The sequence below is a fragment of the Sminthopsis crassicaudata genome, chromosome 2 (assembly GCF_048593235.1).
Source record: "Sminthopsis crassicaudata isolate SCR6 chromosome 2, ASM4859323v1, whole genome shotgun sequence".
NCBI classification, from domain to species: Eukaryota; Metazoa; Chordata; class Mammalia; order Dasyuromorphia; family Dasyuridae; genus Sminthopsis; species Sminthopsis crassicaudata.
In genome coordinates, this window is record NC_133618.1 from 506,066,678 (window position 1) to 506,081,790 (window position 15,113).

Genomic DNA, 15,113 nt, shown 5'->3' on the forward strand with positions numbered 1-15,113 from the left:
TCCAGTGATTTGGTTAAATTTTAACTTGTTTCCCATGATTTTTTTCTTGGCATTTGATGGCAGCTTGTCTCCTCTGGTTACCCTGAGCACCCCTGCCCTTCCAAAGTAGCTTCCAAGTAGACAAGATGATCCAGTCTCATCCAGAGAGAACTGACTGGATCCCAGACTGAGCTTTCCTTGGGGATTAGGTCTTCATGACTTCACCATAATGGGGACTAAAGAGCACAATTAATTTCCTAAGAGGTGTGCAGAGGGGGAGGAAGGGAGTATATTTAGAACTCTGGAATAATAAAAGGAAATGAACCATTGGCTGTCAGAGCTGGAAGGAACCTGAGGCCACAGAATGTTAGAGTTAGAAATGGAGACACTGTCTAATGCAAAACCCCTCACTTTATGAAGGAGATAGAGAGAAGTGATGGTCCAAAGTTATCCTGCTAGTGGCAGAACCAGAATCAGAAACTATGTCCATGCCCTTCCCATTTTATGCTGCTCTCTAAGGGAGGAAAACTTTGCTCGTGACCCTGAGAAGTTAAAAAATTTAACTTGAAGATGTAGGCTTATATATAGAAAGATAGATGTATATTTATATGTAAACAAACACGTATATGCATATATTCCATGGATATATTTATGGATCGAGGATGTATCCATAATGCATCATTAAGAAAAGATGAGAATGTTTGCTGACCTCCTTAACCTATAGACTAACACACAATGGGAAGGGAAGCTAGATGTGCACCATAGTGTACAGAGCTCTGGACCTGAAGTCAGGAAAATGCTTCTTCCTGAGTTCAAATCCAGCCTTACTAACTATGCAATCCTGGAGGTGTCCCTTAATTGTGTTTGCCTCATCTGTAAAATAAGTTGGAGAAGGAAATGGTGAACTATCCAATATCTTTACAAAAAAAAACACCAAATGCAATCAACAAAGACTTAACAATAATGCAACTGGAAGGAGGAGGAGAGAGGACAATGTATTCTTTCAAATGGCTCCTTAAGATCTCCTTCAGGGAAAGGCTTTTGGATTGAAGGGATTGATTGCCTGACTCAGCAGGACATCTCTAATAGATTTACATATTAAGTGGAAAGTATACTATTTCACACATATAATTATATACATACATATGTACATTTTATATATATATATATATGTGTATAGTGGATAGGGAGCTGCTTATAGTCAGTGAAACCTATATTCTAGTTCTACTCCTGGTAGAGTCACTAAGTAACACTGAGCAAGTTATTTAATGTCTTTCAGCCTCAGTTTCCTTTTCTGTAAAATGAGGATAATAATAGAAGCCAGCTGACAAACTTCCCATTTGATATGAAAATCAAATGAGATGCATGTAAAAGTTCTTTGGAAATATTAAAGAACTACATGAGGGGCAGCTAGGTGGCGCAGTGGATAGAGCACCAGCCTTGAAGTCAGGAGGACCCGAGTTCAAATCCGACTTAACACTACCTAGTTGTGTGACCCTGGGCAAGTCACTTAACCCCAGCCTCAGCAATAAAAAAAAAAGAACTACATGAATACCTATCATTATCATCATCATCATCATCATCATCATCATCATCATCATCATCATCATCATCATCATTATTAACTTTTGTCTCAGGGAACTCTTTAAAACAAGGATTCTTAAGGATCTTTAGGATTCTGAGATCTCCAAAGACTCTGTGAATAGATTTGGAGGGACAGAGGGACAGTCTGTGAATCTCAGTGAAGAAAAAGTACATCTTTATTTCAATAGAATCCATGTTCTTTGTAGCCTATATGTTTTATTTTCTGCAATTAAAATATTTTCTCTAAAAGGGGTCCAGACTGACAAATAGCACAATATAAGTGAAGAGCCTCCACTCTCAGGCTATGCATTGCAGAACAGTTGCCATTGTTTTAGTAGGGGAGGTTTCTCACTAGGAGAAGAAATCATACAGGTCTGGCCTAAATAAGTAAAAGAATGAGCAAATGAAAGCATAAGTGTGGGGAAAATAAAGGTAGGTATTGAAAAGGAATATTTAGAATATGAAACATATTAGCAAGAGTCAGTTCAATGCGGAGCTGAGGAAAGTCCGGTGGATTTAAAGTGAAAGGAGCTGTGTCTAGTCTCTGGCTCCAATACCAATACCTGTGTCCCTCTCTCTGGTTGGATTCAGGCACCTCTCAGGTCCCTTCTGGCCCAAAGCAAGGATCCTACTATCCCTGAAGATCTGCAGTTGCTACAGCTTTCAGGACCTTGGTCTTCTTGTAGGATACGGTACAGCCATAATTGGGGCCCCCATCCTGCAGAGAAGGAGCAGCAGCAGGCAGTCAAGGAGTTCAAACCAAGCTGTCTCACCTAACACTGAATCTCTTGGAAAAAAAGGAATCCCAAAGATAAGGAACTTTCCTGGTTTGTTTATTTTCCTCCTCTCCTTCCTATTGGAGAGGCTAGAAATGTGCAAATGTCCTGATCAAAGGATATGGCTCCTGTTGTGTTAAAGGCAGGGTTAACCTCCCAATGCTTTCTAGTTGATGCTAAAAATTCAGACAGCCTGTCACAGTGACTTAAATCCATCTTAATGAAATAGTCCTTTGTCTTTTGGGCTAGGAAAGAGATGCAAACCCAGTTAGAGAGTCTTTTTAAAAAGTACTCACCACCACAATCTCTCAGTCAGCTCAGATTTTAAGATTACCAAATTATCCAGGCAACTTTCCTGTTTGCAAAATTGTGTTTTTTTTTTCAGTTACTTTGAGCTGTTAGCTCTGTAATGCAATCTCCATGTGCTTCCCTCTTGAAATAAAAATATTTTCAAAAACCTCTCCCCAATCCTTTATTTCTTACCAACCCTTCCCCCTTCTTCTTCCTCCCTCCCCAACATCAGCAAAGCTGGCCAGACCAGATGTCCTTCCATACAATGAGAAATCAAATAAATGATTTTCTCATCACAGCAACATTAACCCCTTGCAATTTGGGCATTTCCCTCTCAATCCAACTGTTCCTTAGGACAACTCATAAGTTCTTTGTGCTCACTGAAAGTGAACCCCATCTCAGGCTTATAACTGTCAAGGACCAAGTCCAGGGCGAGTTAACAAATGCCCACCATTTCCCTGCCTAGAATGATGCAGTTTGTAAAATGGTCTCTTCCAGTCCTCCCAACAGGGTCAGCCGCTGCAGCTGAGGTGACAGAAACCCCCTTCTACGCAGTCCCAGGCTTCAAGTCACTGAGACCCCGAAACTTAGAGCCTGAAGCGGAAGGTGCTGGGCTGAGCTGGGAGGACTGAGTTATGGTTAATAACCTGAAAACACTTACCAGGAAGATAAACAGATTTCAGCAGGAAGGTACCAGATCCGGGCCAAGAAATAATTGGCGTCTACACAAAAATTTATATTAGCACTTCCCTCCTTCCCTTTGTGTAAGTCCAAATGAATGTATCTGCTAGTTATAAACAGGGAGACCAATCTATCAGAACTCTGCAGGAGAGATGTGAGACCCAGTGGCCAAAGAGAGGCTGCCTGGAGAACCAGGGGCCTCCTTGGAAATGCAGTCATCCTGTGAATTCCACTAAGGACACACAGGTAGATAAATTTCATAGTTGGGTAAGATATATAGTGCCTCCTCCTGAAAAACTCTTGGGTATATGAGTCTCTGAAATACAGGATTACTATATCCTGTTCACACTTTTATTAAAATCTATTATGTGGCCACTCTTTGTGCTGAAAATATTAAGTGAAGTTTCCCATTCCTAAAGGAGTCCCTGAGCCCGGCCACTCCACTGTATAAGCATGTTTTTAATACCATTTATTATGTGAAAGGATTTTTTTTCCCCTCCAGAGATAATAAATGCCATCAATGATTAAACACGCATGTTAATCCCTGAGAAGAGAATAGAACACCATTCTTGGAGTGATTTGGGTTTTCTAAGTCTTTTTTTGGGGGGAGGGAGGCTTTATTTATTTATTTTATGTGTGTGAGGGGAAGGTGTGGAATGAAGGAGTTTTTACTCAATCTTACCCTTTTTGTGTAACAAATGGAAGAAGAGGGCTTCAGAGAAATACACTTACTCAAAGTTTCCCAGTGTTAAAGAACTGAGGTACCAGCCAGTGGGTGGGGGGAAGGCTGGCATATAGTCCCATTCCCATCCGTGAGAGAGCCTTCAAATTACTCCAGGAGAATGACTATGAATCTGAAAGCTAAGAGAAAAACTCAGAATCCTGTCTCCTGAGGGAGTTAGGAAATAGATTTAGGACAATAAGGGACCCTTTCTACCAAATCCTGATGTGTTCTCCGACTAGGAAAAAATCTCCCAAGGAATTAGTTAGGAAAAAAAATAGTCCTAAAGTAAATGAATTTTCATGTCAATAATCTATCTAATCTATGTAATAATATTTATAATATGTATTTGTAGATATAGTCACCACATCCAGCATCTCCCGGCTTTTTTTCTGACTCAACCCATCCCTCTCATTTCACAGATGGGGAAACTGAGCCCCAACAGGCAGAATGTCTTTGTCCTAAGGCCTTAGGCCTTAGGGCAATGGCATCATAGCTTTAAAACTAGAGAGTAGCTTAGAGGCCATCCAAACCAACCCTTATGTTTCAGGAAACTGAAGCATGGAAAGGTCTTGCAGGTTAGCAAGTGGCAAGACTGGGATTCCAGATCCAGAGCTCTTCCCACAAGACCACACAAGTAGTGAATGGAGAAGGTGGGATTTGCACTAGGCTCCCCCATCCTCATTCTCTCCATGCACTCTGATACCTCCTGATGACAAAACCTTATGAGCCGTTGCCCGACACAACTGAGGAAGTGTCCGAGGGCACAGGCTTTCCTTTCAACTGCTGGCAAGGCCCGGCCTCAGACGTCATGATGGAGGGGACATTGTAGGAAATTCTCTATGGACTTCAGGGCTGTCATCCCCAAGAGAAAGGGAGTGATCTGATGGATGACTTTTGCCCGTGGAAGGATGGCTGCTCCGGCATTTCCCTAATAGAGCCTGAGCATTAGTTAACGTATGACCAGGCCCTTTCTTATATGCACCAAGCAGGCTAGGAACCAAAATCCAGGTTTTGATTTTGCAGGTTTATGCTACTGAAATCATTAGGAATGGAGGTGGGTTGGATGGGAATGGAGGCAAGAAAGAAGTAGAGGGAGGGAGGAGGGGAGGGACATCTAGACCAAGGGACAGATGCAGCTCATCACAATAATGAGTTCTCTTCCCAAGGAGTCACCCTACTGTTCTTTCTGTTCCATATTAACACCAAAAATAAAAGCCCAAGAGAAAAAGGCCAGCTTTTATTCAGAGTTCCCAACCCCCACTCCTTTTGAGGAGTAACGGCTAAACAAAGACCCTGACTGGATACATCATTTTTCTCTTCTCCAACCCTCTGTCCCACCCTTTTATATTTCTTTAAAATAGGGTTAGATCAAGATGGATGAGTCCCCAAGCCCATGGAGAAGCAGCCGCTGCTGCCCCTGCGTCCTCCGCCCTCTAATCTCTGGCATCGAATTACTGGAAAGCTCCAGGAGGAGGAGGCTAACTGGGAGGAATTATTAAATTTATTATTAATGAGTTATTGGCAGTAGAGTAGGCCACCAAGCCAGGTGCAAAGCTGGAGGCAGGAATTTCCCTGGGGTACTGAGCCCAGGATAAGAACTGGAGTGTCTCCCATACATGGAAAGTCAGCCAAGCCTCCTGGGATTCGAATTTCCTCCTGGGAAAAGGAGAAAGAGAGCTGAATCAAGAAAAAGAGATTAGTCAGCCAGTTCTCCCCCTCTTTAGGTGCCCCAGGATTGGGATGGAATGGAGCACACTCCGTCATCACGAAGAACTCAAAGTTTATTGAAAACTGCAAGGGAATAAAGCCGATAGCACCACACCCCCCCCCCCAACTCCAAAAGCACATCTGTATGGTAGACTTGATTTCTTTCTTTTTTTTTCTTCCTCCCTCCTATCCTAGTCAATAAATTAGCATTTATTAAGCCCCCGACTATACCAAGGCTACACTACTAAACTCTAGGGAGATAAGAGCAAAATACCCCTGATCTCTAGCTAGCCTAAAGAGGGAGAAACATGCAGGTATAGGTGTATATGAGTTAAATGTAAGATATTCTGGATCAGAAAGCACTAGCAGCTGGGGAGGCAGGGGGCTGACCAGGAAAAGGCCTCTAGCTTTGGGGGCCTTTGTTTTGAATCCTGAAGGAAACCAGTGGTTCTAACGCCTCCATCCTTTTCCTTTTAAAGAATCTGTTGCCGGAATGAGTGAGTGAGTGAGTGAGTGAATGAAGTGCTTAAGGTAAACTGAGCACTGTGGTGGTAAACTCTAAGGGAGGTACATACTTTCCTTAAGGAGAGAGCAGCGGACTGATGACATTGATGATCAGAAGCTCTAATCTTGGTTAAACATTCATGTTCTATGTGACTTTGAGTAAATCCTCCAACCCCCCCCCATCTCTGAAACTATAGTAATAATACCCACCGTATTTACCTTTTGAGATTATTTTGGGGATCAGCCGAATGAACAGATAGGAAAGCACTTCCTATCTAGAACAAATACGTAGTGCAGGATTCAGAGGGACCTCAGACATCACCAGGGCACCAGAGGAGAGGTAGAGTTCTGATTCTCTGCATCGGCAGTTAGGGGGGCAACAGAGTGCTGGGCTGGAGTCAGGAACGCGAGATCCCAATCCTGCCCCAGACGCTTGGAGCTGTGTGACTTGGACGAGTCAGTTAACCTCAGTGTCTTCAACTACCAAATGAGGATCACAATAGCACCCACCTCCCAGAGTTAGTGTGAGGATCATGCAAGATTATGTTTGTAAAGAGGTTACCACAGTGCCCTGGCACACGGCAGGCACCTAATAAATTCTTGTTTTCTTCCTCCTTTCCTTCCTTCCTCTTTTCCTTCCTCCCTCCCTTCCTATCTCTCTTTCTTTTTCTTTTTTTCCTTTCTCTCTCTTCCTAGAATTAGAAGAGTTACATTCAATTCCCAGTTCTGCTCCTTACTATCCTTGTGTCTTTAGAACAATCTGTATCTTCTATAAAATAAGGAGATTGGACCAGATGATCCTGAAAATGCTGCCCAGCTCTCACTCTTGTGACCAGAGCCCAGCATAATGCCTTCACCATAGTAGATGTTTAATAAATGTTCAACTGAATTAAATTCTGAAGTGATGCTTTTTATAACACTTAATAATAAGTTAAATAAATTTAACCAGTATTGATTTGTATCAAAACTCACCTCATTGGTCAGTCCCCTCCCATTGCTTCCAGATTGGCAGCCCAGTCTTAAACAGGAGCAGATTTCACTTAGAATAAAGAGAATGCATGGCATAGCAACTAGAAGGCTCAAATCTCAATTCAAATACTCAGTAGCTATATGAACCAGAAACAAGTCACTTGACTTATGACTTTTCTCAATTTTCCCATTTATGAAATGGGAATGCTGATGAGAGAAATACCTGTAGTATACCCATAATAGTGGTATACCTGTAGTGTATCCGTAGAATAATACCTGTAATATTCAACAATATATGTCAAGTACTCTGTAATAAGTAATAAGCTAATATTTCTACAAGGTACAGCTTGGAAGATAAGGTTGACATTCCCCAAACCGTCAGAGACTTCTAGGATAGCATATATAGTTTGTGAATTATAAATGCTGAAAAAGGGAAGGGGAGGAGAGATTTGAGTGGGCCAGAAGAGGAGCAAGGCCAGGCTTCGTACCTTGGGCCTGTGTATTGGAGAAAGGGCAATCACTGAGGAAGTGTGTGGGCCTGAATTGGGATGATAGTCATATGACCGAGAGGAGAGACTACCAGGGGAGTCTCATAATCTATGTAGTGATTATGACATTTTAGAAATAAACAACTTTACAAGATTTTAGAACCCTGATCAACACAGTGACAAACCATTCATTAGTCCAAAAGAATGAAAATGAAACACACTCCCCATCTCCTGTCAGAAAGAAGAACTTAAGAGCTGAGACACATTTTCAGGCTTATCTAATAGAAGAGTTTGTTTCACTGGACTATGCAGATTTGTACTGAAGGGTTTCCTTTTCTTTTTAATTTGCTCACTGGGGGAAGCAGCTTGGTTAGATTTAGGGAGTTTAGAGTCCTGGACTTAGAATCTGGAAGGCCTGAGTTTAAATTCAGCTCCATCATGTATTAGCTTAATTACTCTATGCCTCAGTTTCCTCTCCTGTAAAATGAGGATAATAATACCTTGAACCTTTCAAGATTGTTGTGAGCATACAGTTAAATAGCATTTGTAAAACACTTTGAAAAAAACACTTTGAAAACTTTAAATTGCTATGTAAATGTGAGACATTATTATTATTAGTGAGAAAAGATTAATTTTAAAGAATTATTACTTCAATGAGATGATTCAAGACAAATCCAATAGATTTGAGATGGAAAGTGTCAACTGCATCTAGAGAGAGAACTATTAAAGCATAATGATTTCACCTTTTTTGTTGTTGTTGTCATCTGTTTCTTATGGTTTTTTCCCTTTTGAGCTGATTTTTCTTTTATTATTATTATCTATTTTTATTTACAAAACATATGAATGGGTAATTTTTTTCAACATTGACCCTTGCAAAATCTTCTGTTCCAAATTTTCCCCTTCTTCCTTCCCTCTCCCCCCTCCCCCCTCCCCTAGACTACTAGATGTAGTCCAATACATGATAAATATATTAAATTATATGTTAAATCCAACATATGTATAGATATTTATACAGTTATCTTGCTGCACAAGAAAAATCAGATCAAGAAGGAAAAAAAACTGAGAAAGAAAACAAAATGCAAGCAAACAACAGAAAGAGTGAAAATACTATGTTGTGTTCCACTCAGTTCCCACAGTTTTCTCTCTGGGTGTAGATGGCTCTCTTTATCACTGAACAATTGGAACTGGTTTGAATCATCTCACTGTTGAAGAGAGCCACGTCCGGCAGAATGGATAATTATATAATCTTGTTGTTGCCGTGTATAATGTTGATCTGATTTTTCTTGCACAACATGACAAATATGGAAATATATTTAAAAGAATTGCACATATTTAACCTATATCAGATTGCTTGCTGTCTTGGAGAAGGGGGAGAAGGGAGGAAGGGAGAGAAATTTGGAATACAAAGCTTTGCAAAAATAAATATTGAAAACTATCTTTACACATATTTGAAAAAATAAAAATTTGTTAATTGAAAAATGAAAGTAATAATTAAAAATGAAATCATCCTCACCACCATCATCATTGTCATCATGCCATAGCATCTTCTGAAGCCCTAATCTATGAGAACTAAATAGCCTTTATTATTAATGAATGGCAGGGGGTGGAGCTGAGGCAGGATAACTGATCACATCTGGGGCATGAGGAAGAAGAACAGTTGAAGCTAATACAGACGTTGCAGCCTGGGTGACAGGGAGAATGGCAGCAGCCTCAACAGAAAGAGGGAAGCAAAGAAGAAGCGGGGGAGAGGAAGCTCTTCATTTTAGAATCTATGTTTTAATTAAGGCCTGGGCTTCAGAACAGAGCTGAGCACTTAGCCATAATCAGCTCCTGCCTCTCCCAGGAAGAGGGTGCGTATCATAGTTGCTCTCCTGAGTGTTAATTCAAAGTATAAAGACTAGATCAATAAGGGAATGATTCATCACTTTGCAAAAATAAATTACCACAAGGTCCTTTTTAAGAACACAGAGTTGTTGTTCAGTGATGAGTGACTCTCCGTGACCCCCATCTGGGGTTTTCATGGCAAAGACGTCGGAGTAGTTTGCCACTGACTTCTCCAGCTCATTTTACTGATGAGCAAGCAGAGTTAAGGGACTCGACCAGAGTCTCACAGGTGGTGCATGGCTAAGGCCAGATTCAATCTCATAAAAGTCTCCCTAATTCCAAACCTGGTCCTCAATCCATTGTACCACCCAGCAGGCCCCAGACCCGTTACCCATGCATTAAAGTGCTTGCTGAATTGCATCTGTCATCTTCCCGGTGCATTTAAAATTGGATTTGATTTCTAGGCATCAGGGTAAAGACATCAGTGAGAATGGAAGGGGAGACTTCCCTGTAACATGAAAGGCGCTAACCAAGCAAGAGTCATTGATCCAGAGGGGACTGATGATGGCTAGTTCCTAAAAAGCCTCTGCCCCTGCTCCAAGTCCTGACATATGCTCTCCTGCAGTAACAGTCTCTCCAGGGCTTTTGGTTCTTTCTCTTGGGAAAAAGATAATTAGCCCAAAAAGTAAAAAGAAAGAAAGCATGTTGTGTTAGCCTGGGGTAGAGAGGTCTGCTCTCTTGAGTGAATAAGTAATTGGGCAGCAAGTTATTCCCAGGGGCCTCAGCTTATCCTATCTCAGGTAATTACATAATTAGGGCATGTGGGATCCCCACAGGGGACCCCAGGAAGCAGGTGAGTGATGCTGAGCTGAACACAGGGCTGCCAGTGACTGCCAGTGGGTCTTACTTGTTTTTCCCTAATGGTAACAGAATCATAAAATGTCACAGATAGGAGGGATTTAAGAGATAAATCTAGTCCAACCCCCTCACTTTGCAGATAGCAAAAGTAAGGCCCAGAGAGATTTAAAGATCAGAAGGGACTTCAAAAACCATCCCTCACTTTACAGATGAGGAAATTGAGGCTGGGTAAGATTAAGATGCTCACCCAAGGTCACACAGGTATCGAGACATGTCCAAAGTCACCCAGCTGTGGGCTAGAAGCAGGCTTTCTAGTCCATCATCATGAATATGAGCCAAACTCTGGAAGCAGGCCTTCTCAGAGAGGCCCTGCCCCACTCCTTTGAAGATCCATTTAATTTGCAATTAAAGGGCTGATTAAAGGCCTCTTTCTGAAACGTTCACCAGGGGGCCTGGAATGTAGACTTCTGACCCTAAATGGAGAGCAGAGGCAGGGAAGCTCAGAGCTGTGACATTTCATCTTAAAATCTCTCTTCTTTTTGGAGGAGGTGTTTCCAGCCCTTAAAAAGAAAATGAAAACAATTATCTGAGATGGCCAGCTGTCGTCATGAGCCTCAGCAACAGCTGGTTACTCTGCCTCCCCATTCCCTCTTCTCTGCTCACGCTGCCTTACACAGACTCTGCCTGAATTATTGCAGTCTCCTTTCCCTCTCCCACCCAGGGCTCACCTTTGTTTAATCCCCAGGGCTGCCAAATACTCTTCCCAAATCTTACCATGTCACACAACTTGCCCAGAAATCCTCACCGTGTCCCCATGGCCACAAGGAAAAAATTCAGACTGCACAAATTGTCTCCGCAGACATTTCTTGTTCTTCCCCATCATAAACCCTATTTCACAACCAAATTGCCCAAATAACCCTAATAATTATAGGGTTCTATCTCCCACCTGTAAGCTTTTGCCCAGGCTGTGCTCCATACCTGAAACACTTCCCTTCCTTCCTTTAGCTCTTAGAACCCTAATTCTTCAACGTTCCATCAGGTCTCATTTTCTCCATTCTTCCTATTGTTATGGCTCTATTCCTCATCACGTTTCCTAGTCTTCACTGGGAATCAGTTGTAAATCCCTGGGAGATGGCAAGCTCTTTGGGACAGGGACATTTATTTTCATTTTGTTTGCTTGTTTCTGTATCCTCAAATCTAGTTCAGGACCATGTATCTAGCGGACAGATACTAATATAGCATATATGTAAAATTTAATGATATACAACACAATTACATATTATAGAAATACGTGTGTATATATAGTACATATGCTTACAGAGTTAATATGTGTATATCTAGTAATAGAAATGTCTACATGTTTGGATACAAATGTGGAAAATCTAGCAGTAAATAGCATAGAAATATGTATATAGCATATATGCTTATAGAGTTTATATGTGTATATTTATTTTTAGAAATGTCTATATGTTTGCATATATATGTGGAATATCTAGCAGGCAAAGGCTAACATAATTATAAATTACATAACACAAATGTATGAAATATGTGTATGTCATATATGTATGTGTTTATATAGGGTTAATATAAATATTTATTTAAATATGTGTATATGTGTGCATATATACATACTTATGTATATGTGTGGAATATTTAGCAGGCAGGCACTAATATATAATATACTTTATAAAATATAAGAAATATATCCTATTATATCTGTAATTATAGAAAATATAATATATATTACATATATTATATACAATACCTGCCTGCTAGACATTCCATAGGTACATATATATGTATATATCTATATGTATATATAGATATATACACACACATACACACATATGTTTTTGTTTAATTGAATTGAAAGACTATTGCATTTTAAAAGAAAGTGTTGTTTTTATATCACCTACATTTCTCTGTGCCCATCTCCTCCCCCCTTCCAGAGAGCTAGCCTTTATAACTTAAAGGTTTTTAAAAAGAGGATGAAAAAGCAAAAGTCTGTCAATACAAGAAAAAATATTCAAAGCATATGAACAGACGATTTTCAGATGATGAAATTGAAACTATTTCCACTCATATGAAAGAGTGTTCCAAATCACTACTGATCAGAGAAATGCAAATTAAGACCACTCTGAGATACCACTACACACCTGTCAGATTGGCTAAGATGATGGAAAAGATAATGATGAATGTTGGAGGGGATGTGGGAAAACTGGGACACTGATGCATTGTTGGTGGAGTTGTGAAAGAATCCAGCCATTCTGGAGAGCAATTTGGAACTATGCCCAAAAAGTTATCAAACTGTGCATACCCTTTGACCCAGCATTGCTGTTATTGGGATTATATCCCAAAGAAATACTGAGGAGGGGAAAGGGACCTGTATGTGCCAAAATGTTTGTGGCAGCTCTTTTTGTAGTGGCTAGAAACTGGAAGATGAATGGATGTCCATCAATTGGAGAATGGTTGGGTAAATTATGGTATATGAAGGTTATGGAATATTATTGCTCTGTAAGAAATGACCAGCAGGAGGAATACAGAGAGGCGTGGAGAGACTTAAATCAACTGATGCTGAGTGAAACGAGCAGAACTAGGAGATCACTATACACTTCAACAACAATACTGTATGAGGATGTATTCTGATGGAAGTGGAGATCTTCAACATAAAGAAGAGCTAATCCAATTCCAATTGATCAATGATGGACAGAATCAGCTACACCCAGAGAAGGAACACTGGGAAATGAGTGTAAACTGTCAGCATTTTTTGTTTTTCTCCCCAGGTTATTTTTACCTTCCGAAACCAATTCTTCCTTTGCAACAACAACAACAAAATTCGGTTCTGCACATATATTGTACCTAGGATATACTATAACATATTTAATATGTATGGGAATGCCTGCCATCTAGGAGAAGGGGTGGAGGGAAGGAGGGGAAAAATTCGGAACAGAAGGGAGTACAAGGGATAATGTTGTAAAAAGTTACCTATGCATATGTACTGTCAAAAATGTTATAATTATAAAAATTAATTTTAAAAAATACAAGAAAAAATATGACAAGATATGCAATGTTCCACATCCATGGACCTGCTGCCTCTGCAAAGGAGTGGGGGGAGGTGCCTTTTCATACTGGTTTTTAGGAGCCAAAAGTCTTTCTAATTTTTCAACATTCGTTTTTATATGTTGTATAGTGATAGTTCTTCCATTTATTTACATTGTGATCATGTTTGTCATTTTCTTGTCTCTCCTTCTTTACTTTGCATCAGTTCACATAAGTTTTTACATGTCTTATACTCACCATATTCATAATATCTTTCAGTACAATATTATAATACATTCATGCACAATAATTTTTTTTAGCCATTGCTTAATTGGTAGGTATTTATTTTGTTTCCAGTTATTTGATACCAACAAAAGTTCTAGTAGAAATATTTTGATGAATATGAAACCTTTCTTTTTTTTAATGAATGAATTATTTGGGGCATATGCCTAGTAGCAGGATCTCTGGGTCAAAGTGTGTAGACAATTTAGTCATTTTATTTGCATATTTCTAAACTGAATTCCAGAATGGTTGTACTAATTTATAATTCCACTAACAATTCATTAGTGCTTGTACTTCTGCAACCCATCCAACATCAACTTTTCTTATCTTAACTGTGTGAACCTACCACCCATGTTTGTTGCAAGGATCAAATGAGATAACATTTGTAAAATATGTAGCACAGTATTTGGCACATAGTAAGTACTATATAAATGTTAGCTATCATCATCATCATTATTATTTTTTCTCTTTTTAAATTTCATTTTAATAGTATATAATTTTTCTAATTACTTCTAGAGATGGTTTTCAATTTTAATTTTTCCAAGATTTTGAATTCCAAATTGTATTCTCCCTCCCTCTCTTAAGTCCCTCCTCCCCATATTAGCAAGCAATCTGATACAGGTTTATACATATTATCATTATTATTGCCATTTTTGCTAATTTTCTAGATGTAAGGTAAAAACTTAGGATTGTTATGTTTTATATTTCTCTTATGATTGTTAATAGTTTGCAAGTCTTTTTAGAACTGTTCATACTCTTTGGCTACTTATCTACTAAGGCATATCTTATAGTTTTTAAGTGTATCTAGATAGATGTACAGGCATATATACACATAAATGTTTTTATATATACACTCATAATATGTATCTATATATACCAATATATTTGAGATAATTTTTTCTAGTCAACAATTTCCCTTTTTGTTCTAGTTCCATTAATTTTGTTTGTATAGAAAAATTTTCAATTTAATTTAATAAAAATTAGTTATTTTATCTTTTATAATTACCTTTATTTCTTGTTTTATTAAGAATCCATCTCCTACCCATAGCTGAGAAAGGTATAAAGGTATATTATCTGCTTCTCTGTATAATCTTTAATAATCAGGTTGCATATTCATTTTTAATTTATTGTGGAATATGATGTAAGATATTGGTCTAATTTAATTTCTGACACACTACTTTCTAGTTTTCCCAAAAGTTCTTATCAAATACTTATCCTTAAATATTTTATATTTTGGAATTTATAAAAAGGTGGGTTCCCAAGTTCTATCATTTCTGAATCTCCTTTATGTAGTTTGTTCCATTGTTCTACTTTCTATTTTTAACCAATACTAAGTGATTTTGTTGGTGATAAATTATTAAAGCCATTTCACATTATCTGTGTTGCCAGTGGCCTAGCAAGCCTTAG

The 15,113-nt window shown here is 39.2% G+C and overlaps 1 long non-coding RNA gene across 1 annotated transcript in view; it reads right to left on the bottom strand.

Annotated features, from left to right (window-relative positions):
• Positions 1 to 8,927: 8,927 nt before the first annotated feature.
• LOC141553647 (uncharacterized) overlaps positions 8,928 to 15,113 on the bottom strand; it is a 38,296-nt gene continuing 32,110 nt past the window's right edge. Inside the window, exon 3 of the long non-coding RNA XR_012485571.1 lies at positions 8,928 to 10,945. This is a non-coding gene — a long non-coding RNA (uncharacterized LOC141553647). The remainder of the gene's footprint in view (positions 10,946 to 15,113) is intronic.